The sequence below is a fragment of the Pseudomyrmex gracilis genome, unplaced genomic scaffold (genome assembly GCF_002006095.1).
Source record: "Pseudomyrmex gracilis isolate BER0280 unplaced genomic scaffold, ASM200609v1 scaffold_265, whole genome shotgun sequence".
NCBI lineage: Eukaryota > Metazoa > Arthropoda > Insecta > Hymenoptera > Formicidae > Pseudomyrmex > Pseudomyrmex gracilis.
In genome coordinates, this window is record NW_018020849.1 from 106,736 (window position 1) to 121,662 (window position 14,927).

The following is a 14,927-nucleotide window of genomic DNA, read 5'->3' on the forward strand; positions in this document are numbered from 1 at the left end:
TATTAACCTTAATAACCTTAATAACGACATTTTAACGCGCACGGTTGATGGCCGAAAGAGAAATATTATTAGTTATAAGGTTATTACTATCGTAAAATTAAATGCGGGCAGTGTTGCGTCATAAAAAAAAAAAAAAAAAAACTACGGAAACACGCAGGTGAACTTTTTTTTTTATCAGTTACTCTTGCTTGTGCTTATAAAAAACCGCTTTATTAGTCCGGACTGACTTCATTAAATATTCAAAGTGCAACACTTTTGCGGCGTGAAGCAAAATCACATAATATGAATCTTGTTGATGAATTCAATTATTTTAATAAATAATAGTTTTAATTTTAAGAGCGGTAGAGTAAAAGTTGTTATATATATATATGTATATATATGTAGCCAATGAGAGAATGGTTCGGATATCACGTGCTCAACATTTGCGACAACTTCAGTTTGTTTCGTGCACTCGCGTCAGTCGCGGTAAAGTAAGCGACTGCTCCGTATTTCTTTGCATCGTTCGCGTGTCAAACGTAAATTTCGTGTGCGAGTAACAAATTAAATAAACGGATAATTACGCGAACATATAATTAAACAGAGTAAAGTACGCTATCGCGTGTACTTTTGTTGACATTTATAGCGACATTTATAAATGTGTGTTTCACTCATTACGTCGTATCATCACGTCTCGAAGCACTTGACATATAGTCTATTACTTTTTAACAAGAAGATTTGTTTTTAACAAGAAAATCGTCAGACAATTGCCGGCAATCAGCGCCGGCAAGGTGATTTTCACTTGCTCGACATATAATCCGATTGCGATATTCGTTTACGTTACGTCTTGAATTTTTTTACGATGAAAAATTGTAACATCGTAGTATCACACGAGATTTATAACCGGTGGAACTAGTATGTTTATCAACGCGCATGTGTATATACATCGTGTTGTTCGCTTGTCCCGTAAGTCGAAACGTGCGGTGACATACTGCCCGGGAGTGCTGTATAGAAAATAACGAACGGTCGTCGTGACGGACGTTATTCACCGCGTTTCGGTGATCGCAATCACAGCGTGTGGACGATTATCCGATGAGAAGGAAATAATCAGCAGCAATAAGGAATGCGGAATTACGAAGAAACAACCAAGTGACGACGTTGCGCATCCATCGGGGCATGTACATACAAATATTATTTTATACAATGTGAGATTATGTATCTCCTTGTGTGGCATTGAACCTCGCAAGCAATTTATCAACAAAATTATCACTGACGTCAACTCTCGAAAGAATTACACGCAAGAGAAAAATAAGTTTGCTTCGGTAAAGTTGTTTTGCACGAAATCGGAAAAATAACAAAAGAAATAATCGCCGATCGAAGTAGAAGCGAACGCGAAATAAAATCGATATTTGAAATATCTCGAAAATACACACGCGATAAGATCATCGCGCGTTTTTTTTTTTCTTTTTTTTTTCCATAAGTGTAATAAATATTCGCAGAAAGAAAGACATATATACGTACGCGATGTGAATTTTATGCATGAGCAATACCTAATCAATTTTCAGCAAAATCAACTCGCGTCGTTGCGCGTCTCGTCGTCGCTAAACGAGAATTTCTTGCGATCGCGCGCGCGATAAGAAGATTGGATTTCTTGTCCCGTCGCGCGCGTTTTTCATACGCGTTGGTTACACGGTCATTATTTAAACCGACTAGTCCGTGGCATCGCGGTTCACTGCACTCCGCCGGTGATAAGCAACATGAGCATATGTGTGTTATCGGACGATTTCCCAGATCCGCATTTGTCAGGCGTAAGCAGTAAACGTATATCTGGCACCGTGTGTGCTCCGGAGAATTTTAAAAGTTCAAGAACTGGCCGTAGAGCAACTAGCCGTAAAACGATTACTTTTTTCTCGTACGCACATGTTACGTCGCGTGTGTGATAAACAAGTTTACATGACATATATAAAAACCAAAGATAAAATATTGTGATATCTCTACCATTCCGGAGAAGAAATTATTATTATTATTTTTTTTTTCAAAATCGTCAGTCTCATTAAAAAATCAAAAAATCGCGAGTTTCAAGATCTCTCATACAGTACAATAAAAAAAATCATCAATCAAAGCTGTTTTTTTTTTCGCTGCATCGAACGTTTATTACATTCGAATTCCGTAAACGTTCGCGCTCTCGGTAGTGGCAATTACTTAAATGATTTTACGATGGCAATAATACGCGTTATGTACGCGATTAATCGAGCGTGATTAAAAATTCCTCCAATCGTATATCTCTCTCTCTCTCGTATCGCGAGGCTTGACTCGTGAATTTCGCGATAAAAATTGCCGTAATTAGGGACGGCGATACCAACGCGCGGTATAATGCACGAGATAAATAATTAAAACAAATATCCACAACAAGTATGGTTTTTTGTCAAACGATCTTTTTGATATTCGTATCGCCGTTATTACGGTTACTGATCGCACTCAAAGTATAATGAGCTTGCGTACAATTTTACACCATACAACACCCTCGCATATTCGCGACGTTATATTTTATTCGTCGATGGGTTCGCCGACAAACTGGAATATTTCGCGATTTAAATGTGGCGCAATTGTGTAAAAAAACGTGGCATTAATATTACCCGTAGCCGGACATACCATGTTATCTGCGTATATATAAAAACAAAAATAGATTGTCCATTGAAACGCAAAAAAAAAAAAACAGCGTACTGTGAGAAATCAATTTTTTCCGCGCGCGTATTTATTGTGATAGGTGTAGACTGTAGATAATAAAAAACACATTGGCGTTTTATAATAAACGAAAAAAAAAAATCGACGCGCTAGTTTACATTTTGAAAAGATGGTTTGAAAAATGCTGGAATTAAATACAGGTTTATTTTTACGTGCGTGCATTTTTTTGCGCATTAAATATCAAATGAGAATATTCAAGTGCATATTCACAGAGAGCGAATTTTCACAGACAGAATTTTTTATTTTGTTTATAAAAGCGTTTTTTTTTTTTTTTAAAGTAAAAGAAGAAAAATGATGAACTGAGAGGTTTTTATTACGCGCGCCGCACTGGTTTTTAATCTTTGCAATAATTTTGCTGTTTTACTTTAAATTTTATTTCTCTAGTGTGTGACAATTTTTCTTCGTATGTCTCTCACTTTGAGTGAATTCACATCGCAAGACAAGGGTTAAAGCTCCTTGTCGTATTAAAACATCCTATCATTTCCGCTTCGTGTGTCTTTAGTACACGGTACACACGTATACGGTCACGAAAAGGTAATGCGTGAAAACGATACGTGCGTAAAAAAGAGATGAGAGCAGAGAGAAAAAGAGAGATGGGAAAAAAGCGAGTTATGTAACCATACGGATCCCCCTCGTCTCACCCTCTTTATTTATGAACTTGATATTTCATATTTAACCCCTTATAGTACCGCGACCCTCCGAGACCTCGGTATACTTCGATCGATCAAGATTAAGGCCTCCGGACCTTAATTTACGAATACACGTGCGTGTGTGTAACGCGCGCGAAACTCTGTTACTTTCGTCACCGTTTCGCAAATGTCCCGCTGCGCGCTCGTGCGCGCGCACTCTACTCTTATTACTCGCGCCGCGAATGCAAGAGGAAACTTATGTAAGTGCACTTTCGGGACTTAATCTGCTTTTAGGCGCCGTGGCGAGTATCCAAGGTCGACAGTTATGGCGCTTACTTTGTCACGCAAAACTTTCGCCCATTCTCGTTTTCTCGAGATCTCTGCTCTCGCTTCTTCCTTCTCTCCGGCCACTTTGTTGTGCACGCTCGAAATCCTCTCGCGCGTACATATTTAGCGATGTAATTTATGTGACACTATTAACGCACGTACGTGTCGCGTAATTTATGGCTTTGCGCGAACGTATTTTATAACTGACATAACGGATTGTGACCGTAGCGCGCTTCGGATGCTCGTAAATCGCGATCGATATTGCTTTACTCTCAATATAGAAATTTCGCGCAGATTCTTTAATAAATAAAAAAAAATAATATAAAATAAATTGTTATCTTGTAGTAAAAAAAATTAACTTGTAACTTTTTTCTCGAAAAACAAAAAAAAACAAACAAAATTACAATCTTAAACCTCAAAGTAGATTCGATTTCTCCGAAGAGATTATCGGGACTCTTCGAGGATTTTCTCACGACTCGTATCTTTGTTAGATAGGAATCGACGCGGTGTAATTCACACACTGTTATCAGTCGATCAAATATTCCATTCGAACGTGTCTCGAGGCGATACGTAACAATATTCGTGTGTCTGTCGTAACGGATAGATTGACGTTGAGCGATTTAAGTCTCGTCGCATTCCTTTAGATTGGCCGGGGCATTAATCAAAGCCGCGGTTGACCTTATTCAACGGACACGTCGACCGACGACAACGTTGGCGCCGGTATGATCTTACGACGTGCGAAACTCGCGCGGTGTCCTCGAGAGTGCAGTCGTTAATTCACACTGCCTGGTGCCTACGTACTGTGCATTATCGTCCCGACCTAGAAGTGAAAGTATCTTTATCGAGAGACACACGCCCCTATCTCTCGAGTCTCTGTTGCAAGCACAGGTGTCTAGACGTCGTTTAGAAAACACACTCGCTCTCTTTCTCATAAATGTATTTTTTCCTCGATACGTAACACGGAAATATTTATGCGATTTGAAAGAAAATGCGCTTTAAAATCGACGAGACGCGGCGTTGGATGATTCTCTCTGGAAAGCAAGCTTTCACCGTCATTAATCGCAAATCGGAGATACTGACGTGTAATTTATGCGGTATTACTGATAATGTTCTATTGCGAGAGCCAAGCGGTAATTGTAGTGTGTGGTGTGATTTACGTACTGGATTTACAGATAGTCTAACGACCGCAAAGTGCATCTTTCACGGTAGGATAGACATGTAACACTCACGAAAAAACGTGTTTAGGTTTCAATATTGAAACTTCGGATGATACGCGAATGACGACGGTGAGTGCTCGCTTGCTTTCCGAGAGCAACCGGTCATGGTTGTTAATTAACGAAATAAAACGAGCGCATTTCGATCGTGCCGCAGAGACACTAATGCCTCGTACGCGATGATTTACCCTCCGCATCCGTTCCAAATGCGGTCACGATAGTGCGCAATTAGCATCAGCGTAATAGCAGCGTTCATTAACATTAACGACCGCATAGTAATATAGTAACCGAGAAGTAATCGCACATTGTTCGTCCCACGATACGATAACGAAATAAGCAGTCTCGAAGAAAGACGATCGCCGACGTTTGATCTCAAACGCGAATCGTCGTTTAGATCTAATTATTAAATGGTTAAGTTGGCGTTGCTGATGTTCGAAGATAAATCTCGAAGGAACATTTATTAGATTAAAATTGCAGAATTTTCTTGCGTGTTAGTTTTAATTTCTAAATCAAAACGTTCTTTCACTCGAGACAAGTTTTTAAGCAAAAACAAAATTGACAAAGTCAAAAAAGTATTTGAAGTTTGTAAATAATAAAAATTCGGTGAATTAAAATTATGTTGGGACATATAATAAAAATTCGGTGAATTAAAATTATGTCAGTACATAATAAAAATTCGGAAACACATTACTCGCGCGTTTTTAATTATTTAAAATTATTTTCAAATATATCTTGAGATTTTTCTGTGTTTCGTATTTCTCGTCTGAATTCACTCAGCAATTTCTTTCAGGAAGAAGCGACGAGCAAAAGCTTACATATTTCTCGAGAGAAGGCAAAGAAACCGAATCCTTCGGCAAGACAAACGTGCATAGATCGTTCTCGTGTTGGAATCCCGAGTCATCCGATCGCGCGCTTTACTCTTTACGCATCGTAGAATTTACATCTTTATGGGAATGGGCGAATTTCCATTGATGCACATTTATGGCACGTACACGGAAATAATTCTCTCCTACGATATTCGCGCGCACAGACAGCGCAAATGCACCCTCGATAGCAATCTTCGATTTTTATGTGAAATAGTTTGACTACAATAATAATACGTTACTATAAAAAGGAAGAATAAGCATATAAGTTCGAGACGCACACACACACACACACACACACACACATAGTTCGCGCACAGAGAAATTATTGGCTGAAATATCGCTGCAGATGTGACAGAAAGTTGAGCGTATAGCGTTTTTGTTTTTAATCCAAATCTATTGCGCCTCATTTCTAGTCGCAAACGCGCGCACTCTCGAATATTGACAATACGATTCAGTCAAATGACGTTTCTCTTTCTCGAACGAGAGGGAAGGGGAATTGCTCTCGTAAAATTTTATCAGGCATCTCTTCGCGATTTCAATTACGCAATTTCGAAACGAGACACGTACAACGCGGAGTGTTTCGGAGACCGGTCAGTTTCTCGGCGGTTGACCAATCGCCACGAGAGGATTTGATCGACCGCAGATATCACAGCGTGTCGCGTATATATATATAAACGTTCGCGCATAATATAAACCAGCCCCGTATATAAAGCATTGCGGCCTTATAAGGAGTTAGCGCGCGAATCTGTTTATTCGAGCACCGAGCAATTATCGTGATACCATCTCGCGCTTGAGAGCAGTACGCGCGACGAGACGAGTGTCTACCTCGTTTTCGATAACGTGAGAGATCAGCGCCGAGTATGGTAGATACACGCGCGAGATTGTGACGTACGTTTGCATAAATCACATCCCTACCCTGGGGTAAAACATCTAGATATTCGCTATTAAAGCCGTGTAATAGCAACGAGTGACGTAATTATGCAGCAATAACAATTTATCTGTTTTTTGATATTTTCAAAATCAATACGTAAAATAAGTATATTTTTTTAGGTATATAATTTCAAATATCGTATTTTTATAAATTGGTTTTTATTGCTGGTTTTTAATTATTTGATCACACACACACAGTCGCCATCGAGAACGAATTCTCGATTAATACGTCGACACATGTGAGCATTTAAATTCTCGATGTCGTCGATTAATCTTTTTGTCTGAAAGAAATAAGAAGTATACCGGAATAGCAAGAGAAAAATATACCGGCTGCGTCTCGTTGAAAACGTGAATTTATTGGACACATAAGACTCTCGATAGTGCGGGTATTCATTAAGTATTCACTCGAGTCCCGTCTCATCGCCGCGACAGAGCAGCTGCCGTTTCAAATGACTCTTTCTCGGACAAGAGCACGCTAATTGGAATCGATCAAGGGGTAATTATAATATATTCTCTATCATTCGTGTTTTATGCCCGTATGTACTCTCGTTTAAAAGGCGCGCGTTTTTTTTTTTTTTTTTTGTATAAGAACAATCGAATTGTTTCAGTAAGAGAAATCAAACTTGTTCTTTGTACTCCGAACTTTTTTTTTACAATAGACCAATGTGTTAGATGTAAAATAATAATTTTTAACTAAAATAAAAAAAATTGAATTAAATTAAAAAATTTACAATTTTACATTTTTACTTTAAAAGTAAATTTTTAAGCAAAAAAATTTAATACATAAAAAAGAAAAATTTTTTTTTCTCTCTATCTATCTACACACAAGATGGTTTTGTTTGTTTTTACTTTTCCGAGTAATGACAGAGCAGTGACACAAAAAAGGAAGAAAAACCAGATTTTCTCAAAAAGTGAAAAGTGTAATCTAACGCTCATTTTCTTGGAGGCCAGACGCACTTTGCGCACTCCGAAGACGCACGTACATATGTGCTGTATGTAATTATTTAGACACTCTTGAATCTGTGACTCTCGCCGAGTGTCAGTCAACGGCTCTCGCACGAGAAGGTGCTTTTCGCGCGGCGCGTCACGATAATGCACGCCTGCATTATTCATGGTCTCGCGCGTCGCAATGTAGAATTAGAGAAACGCACCTGCTCTTCCCGGGCGGATGTCCCGCGGGTAAATATCTGTCCCATCTGTCGTTTCACAGCTTCGATTAATCGCAATGACGCCACGGTCGGTATCGTGGAATTCTGTCCTCGTTATCTCGACGAATATCTGCAATCGCCGCGGAATTTCGGGATATCGAATTCCGTTGACTGCGGGCCGTAGAGCGGATGATTGAACGATGATGAAGCGAGCACAATGACAAGAGATATTGCTCTATGATCTGGTTTTCTTCTCATTTTTACTTTCCTAATTATTTTCCTGAGTTTTTCTTTTCGATAATTTGACAGAAATTCATCTTAATATATAAAAAATGTATAAAAATATTATTATACAAAAAAAAAAAGAACACACACACAGTTTTACACATTGCTTTTGTTGGTCTTGTTAGACCATAAATTCGGTCCTGCAGTGACTATAACGACTATAATTGGTTTAGCAAACTAATCGTAATTCAATACGTCGGTGAACGCACTGACGCTAATACGATTACAAGCGAACCGCTTCCGCGAGTATCTCGCCAATTCTGCACGCAAGACGGATTACACCGACGGTAATTGACTGAAAACGACAGTTCTCTTTCAATTCGCATGCATGTGTTTGTGCGTCTGTGTATCTGTCTTCATTAAACTTCAATGCGTAATTCTTTTCCGAATCCGTCGACAACTGTCTTGTTATCTGTATCAAGAATCGAGCACACGCGCGCACGCGCGCGAAGATCGATATCTATAACAGTGAAATGAAATACCTCGTTTGCACAGAAATATTGCGCACGTGCGAAAAAAGTGCAGTATTAAACATTCTGCGTATATGTTTAAAAAAAATTTATAAAGTTTTCTATAAAATAATTAAAAAGATTTCTATAAAATACAAATAGAGACGCAATATGTTAACCAAGATCTTAACAAACTAATTGTTAAAGTTATCTAACTGTTTAAATTAACTTTTGTTCTTATTTATTGACATAATATATTTCGTGAGAAAACAATCAAGACTTTTTGTGGAAAAGTCTCAGAAGTGTAATAAAACGGGTCACAAGATTGTTTAGACACTTTAGACTTTAGGAATTTATCATGATTGCGAATTTATTGCTATTATGGCGGTTTACTTTTATTTTGACATCGGAACGAAGGCATGTAATAATCTGCTCGTAGGGAGCGATGTTCCCCTCGCGCGTTAAAAATCAACTGAAACTTTTGTAATAAAAGTTTCGGCCTGATCGTAGTCACGGTCGATATAATCACGGTTAAATAACTTATTACCGGTGGTCGCATTACACAGAGCAGTTTGTTTCAATTTATCGACATGTGCGCACACAGAGAATTACAACGCAACATTAATTATCATTGTTTTGCCACAATTAAAGTTTAGATAAATGAGCGATGACTTATTGCAATGATCACGTACATGTTGATCACGAATAGGGCATGTGTAATTAATGTTCATCGATTTTTAATAATAATATAATTTGACTCTCAGTGTGATAATTTTGAACTAAATAATTACGTGATATAATCCGTTATAGTTTGAAAAAGCTGAATATCTAAAATTGTTTTCTATTGCATTATATTATACCATAAAAATGATACATTAAGAACGATTTTTTCACGACGAATTATGGTCTGCATATTAAAACAGAGTTGAACGCGAAGACGAGGTGGCCGAGTGGTTAAGGCGTTGGACTGCTAATCCAATGTGCTCTGCACGCGTGGGTTCGAATCCCATCCTCGTCGATACTATTTTTTGTACAACATATCGAAGCGCAAACTAAAAGAGGTTTTACGTCAGTCGAATCTTTTTACATTTTTTTGTTTAAAATTAATTAACTGATTATTTTAACGTTATCAAAAGATAAAAATTGTGAAAAAATTTTTCATTGTATCTAGTGTGTCTATCATTGAGAAAATTGTTTTATTATAAAATATATGTTATTACCAAGACACACAATATTATAGGAAAATTAAAAAATTATTTTATTAATTAAAAAAATTAAATTATATAAATTGACATTGATATTTTATCTTGTGTGCAAAAAAAACAAAAACAAGTACAAATCAACTTAATTACTCAATATTTCGTCTCAAATTTTTATTTCGATTTTCAACAAATTGCGTACAATTCAAGTCGCGTTCGTAAACTTAGACGATGTGACTAGTGTGTGGCACTGTACAGTAATCAATATCGCGAGACACCTCTATAAAATGGTTTAGAGAGTATTTCTCTTCGAAATTGGTGTTTATCCCTCGGCAAGGCAGTAAGTCTACACAAGAAAGCCTCGTTGCCCGTGAGAAATGGCGAAAGGGACTAAAAGCAGAGTTCACGCCAAAAAGGTGGCGCACGGGATATTATGGCGCGGTGAACGAATCGATTATATATTCTTAGGGTATACACACACAAAAATACTTTCAATACCTGTGCTTGCTCTTTTTCTCTCTCTTTCTCTTCTTCTTGTAAATCCTGAGATTTTCTATTGTTCGCATTCTTAGCGGCTTAATGCAAATTCAGACGTTTGTGCGATAGAAAGTGACGGCAGGGTTTAAATGGAGGTGAAGTGCTCTTAAAAGGAACCGGCGAATAGCAATTTTCGCATTAGACACGATTTGCGTATTCTCTCGCTATGTTGCTGGTAGATACAAAACGCCTCGGGGAAATGCACAGCTACTTACTGTAATAGACTTTATTCGTGTTGTTTATTTAATTTACTTTAGAATTCACTTTGTTGAGAAATCTCTGGTTTGCACGTGTTTTTTCTCTTGCTTTTAATGTTCATAAAAATCAAAGAGTCTTTATATTAAGATATCACGCTTATAAAAGATACAATATTTAGCAAATATTATTTAAATCACTGAGAATATTTTACAATTGTTTAAGAAATTATCGTAAAATATATAGTGACTTGTGCCTACGTGCGCATACGTGTACATATCATTTATATGGCAAACCATGCTACCAGTTACCAGCGGTAACTCTACAGCACTTACGGTGTTAATTATGCAGGAACTTCTGGAACGGTAGTCTCGTTAGCTTACGGTCTTATTAACCATTTTTTCTACGAACGTATCACATGCACATGACACGATACGAGAGAGAAAGTTTACCACGAAAAATAAGGACTACATATTTATTCAGTATTTTATTTCAAACATACATAACGTGTACTAATTACGTGCATCTCTATAAAAATGTATATATTTAAAAAACATAGGATATAAATCTTATAATTTAACAGTTCTTTATGTTTATTACGCTGGATTAGATAATGTTTTATTTACACTACACACACATTGCGTTTGAAATGTATATTGCTATTTTATTGTGGACGATTGCATTTTAATTATTGGCAAAAACTCATTACTAATAGCAATCGGAGAGAGAGAGAGAGAATATGTATTAGTTCTTTTACCACAATAAAAACGTATCTTACATCAGCCCGGCTAGCTCAGTCGGTAGAGCATGAGACTCTTAATCTCAGGGTCGTGGGTTCGAGCCCCACGTTGGGCGTTTTTTTTTATTTTCATTTTTTTTTTTTCGTTCTGATTGTGAGATCTGTGTAGATATTAATTATCATATGTAAAAAATATCACACACAAAAAAATTCAAATCCACAATTCGATCGAAACTTTGTATTCAATGATTTCATTTCTCGATCTGTGTACCAATATTTTTGTTATATTTTTCCAAACTACAAAACATCTGTTGTCAAACAATCATCTGTATAAAAGTTTATTATTAGGTAATTTATTGTTAGGTTATTTAAAATAAAAAAAAAAAAAAAACAATACGCGGCTGTCTATAAATATAAATATCGCGCACACAGTTCTCGTGTTCTATTTTTAATCTAATAGCTCGAGTAGTTTCGATGGGGGGTTGCAAAAGAGAGATCTCGCCCCCGGGTGGGCTCGAACCACCAACCTTTCGGTTAACAGCCGAACGCGCTAGCCGATTGCGCCACGGAGGCAATGCGCCTGGTAATCGTTACAGACCAAAGACACAGATGCATGACCTCTCGCGACATTTGTCAAAGTGTTTTCAGCTTGTGATCCCATTACACATTTAGCGCTTAGTAAAAACCAAAAGAACAGATTCAGTTGAGTACATTGACAAAACAGATCGACGTAGAATAATTAATGTGTTAATTATACATTATATTCGAACGAGCAGGCAAAATAAATGACGCTCGGCAAATAAATACTCGCAAAAAATATTTGTTTCCACATGTTCCATCTCTAAGTTTTGTTTGCTAAAAGCAAAGTGAATAAATTTAGAGGCACAAAGTACACGCAGGTGGCTGAAATCGGCAAACAAAACCCGGTACGAGGAAAAGTCAATGGATCATCAATATGGTTGTTTGAACAAAATATTCTACGCTTTTCTGTTGCGCAACAACACGAAGTAAATTGTCATTTCAGCGGTATATATTTTTTTACTCGCACAGTATCGATTCTTTTATATCTTCGATTCAGACAGACAGAATTCCGCGCGATTGTCTCTTCGCGTCTTGTGTGACGCTCCTAGAAATGAAAGATGAATGTATCATCATTCGAAGAAGATAAATCGAAGATAGATGCATTATCCGACATCTATATTCGAGAATGTTCATTTATTCTGCACCTGATCTTTATTTAAATATTAGAACACACAGCTACATTGGGAATTGCTCTGGAAATTGTTTCCTTAAAGTTAAATGCGCAGTTTCAGTGGAAAAAAGTTTATTTAAGCTAAACATTGAGTTTAATGACGTAACATAAATTGACTTTTAATGACTTTACTTTTACGAGAACCGTTTCGAGAAGAAACGGCTTTTGCAGTTTTTCCTCAAAATAAATCACGTACATCCATTTACGTCCGCGGCAAAAATTGAATTCAGGAACCGAGCGTAAGTAAGCGGTTTTTCGGAAAACGTTTCTACGAGACCGACTATATAGTCGATCGACAACGATTTCATCCATTGACTAGTGGTTTGACCAACCGGGAACACGACGAGGGAGGTTGAACGAGGGAGAGAAGAAAAGATGTTGAAGAGCGACGATTGCTTTTCCTTCTGGTCGTCAGCAATATCGCGTCTTTCCGCGATGAAACGAGTCGTCGTTCCACGACAATGGATCTTGTCGAGGAACTCGCACGAATCGTCGAGACCATTTTGTTTCTATCCTCGTCGTTGCACTACAGAAGGAAAATGATAGTAGCGTCTTCCTTACGAGAGAGAATCACCATCAGGATCTCTCAGGATAAAAGATAAGAAAACGTGATGTGAAAAATGAAGACGGAAGTAATATAAACAAATCAAGTATATCTGAACGCGAGATCGGATGTGTATTTTAGATTGCTTTGTCTTGAAATTGCGCTAACGATGTATTTTATAGAATAGCCAATACGTAATCAATCTATTTTGTTTTAGATGTGATCGATAAGAACGAAATATAGTTTTTTTTTTTTTTTTTTCACTCAGAGAACGCGCTTTAATCTTCGAGACATATTCATTAAATGGGGAATATCTTACGTGTGAAACGCGAGTAAAAGGGAAGCACACGTAGGTATCTCGCGTTTCGTCGCGAGGATTTGCAGCTTGTTTGATGCATGTAGGAGACGCGCTGTTAATCCGCGAATCTCCGATGAATGGCGCTTTATCTCGTCGGCTTCTGTATTCGGATCTTTCAGATGTCTCCAACCCTTTACGGAACTCGTCGTCCTTTAAGCCACGTGTCGTTAATCAAACGAGATTTATGCTTTTCCTCGCGGTTTCCGCGTCGCGTAAAGAGAGCGTAAATTTCACCATCGCGACGTCCAATAAAATATCGACCGCGATCTCGCGCTTTTCCGAGATTATAAAGAAAGAAACAAATCGCAAATCACGGCGTGTGTGATTCCGGACAATAATTTAATTAATCGCCCAAAATAATTGCCACTTAAGTTTTGTTTGTATATTTATTGGAAATTCTAAAGCGCAAGTAGCACATCAACAAGCACGTACAGAACAATTTGTTTTATTTATTTGTCACTGAGTCGTGGCGTACAAAAAATAAGTATGTTCTAATGACATCGCAGGTACTACAATACGCGCAATTAATGCATCATCGACGCTCGTTAAGTCAGGAATGCTTCGTGCTCGTCTAGGCTGATTAATTGAATAATCGCGATCGACGTGGCGCGAATTCGCGCGCGAAAACGCGCAGTATGCCTCGGTATCTCTCTCGTTGATGTACCGTGCGAATTTCACAGCAAATTGCCGTTGCTCATTTGAACGCAACTTGCGCGCCTTGCATCCCTCAACTTGCGCGCTCGCATAAAGGGGTATGCACGCGCGACTAGCGCGTCGGTAAAAAAAAAAAAAAAAGACGAGGAAAAAAAAAAAGAGAACAGTCGGAGCCTGCATTTGACTATGCGAGCAGCCAGAGGCGTTTGTTTCGAGGGTCGTCGCGTACACACGAGCGAGGGGTCGGCACGCCGCAAAAGATGCCGATGAAATAAATATACGGGGGGTACACGAAACGCATCCAAAGACGTGTGTCGCGCGCTGCGCACCCTCGCGCACGCGTGCGTTACGGCGCGTTTGACGTTGTCGTTCAACAGAGAGCAGCCACTCCACTTGACTCATTCGTTTTGAACGCTTACTTTCAACGACGAGACGCGATAAAACGAAGGCATAATTGCTGCCGCGATCTGTTTGCGAGAGATTCGAACAAAGATCGGAATTGCTACTCGAAACTCCAAAAAAAAAAAAAAATAAATAAATACATGTGTTTACCCTTGGGATTAAAAAAAAAAATTTGCTCTTAACATCTTTCAAATGACAAGTATTTGTTAAACTACCCATGTAGGAATTGCCGACAGACTTCCAGTAATACTACTAGGCCAACAATGGCCCAACCTTTATAGCCGATACTCGATATTGACAATTGGTCCAGTATTGTCCCATTTTTATATTTTATAACAGACCAATATTGGCCCGTTTGTTCACCAGTGTTCGGCATTCATATTGGGCCAGTATTGGCAAGAAGACAGGGCCAGTATCGGGCCAGTATTGGCAAGAAGACAGTGCCAGTATCGGGCCAGTATTGGCAAGAAGACAGTGC

At 38.2% G+C, this 14,927-nt stretch overlaps 1 protein-coding gene and 3 non-coding genes across 4 annotated transcripts in view; 3 read left to right on the forward strand and 1 right to left on the reverse strand.

Moving 5' to 3' along the window:
* The first annotated feature begins 481 nt into the window (after window positions 1–481).
* The window catches only part of LOC109859502 (myb-like protein AA), a 73,936-nt gene continuing 59,490 nt past the window's right edge, over window positions 482–14,927 (forward strand). Inside the window, exon 1 of the mRNA XM_020437830.1 lies at window positions 482–1,154. The gene's annotated coding sequence lies outside the window, so the exon portion shown is untranslated. The remainder of the gene's footprint in view (window positions 1,155–14,927) is intronic.
* On the forward strand, window positions 9,506–9,587 carry Trnas-gcu. Its single transcript has one exon. It is a non-coding gene; the product is annotated as a tRNA-Ser (tRNA).
* On the forward strand, window positions 11,283–11,355 carry Trnak-cuu. The gene has a single exon. It is a non-coding gene; the product is annotated as a tRNA-Lys (tRNA).
* Window positions 11,739–11,812, reverse strand: Trnan-guu. The gene has a single exon. It is a non-coding gene; the product is annotated as a tRNA-Asn (tRNA).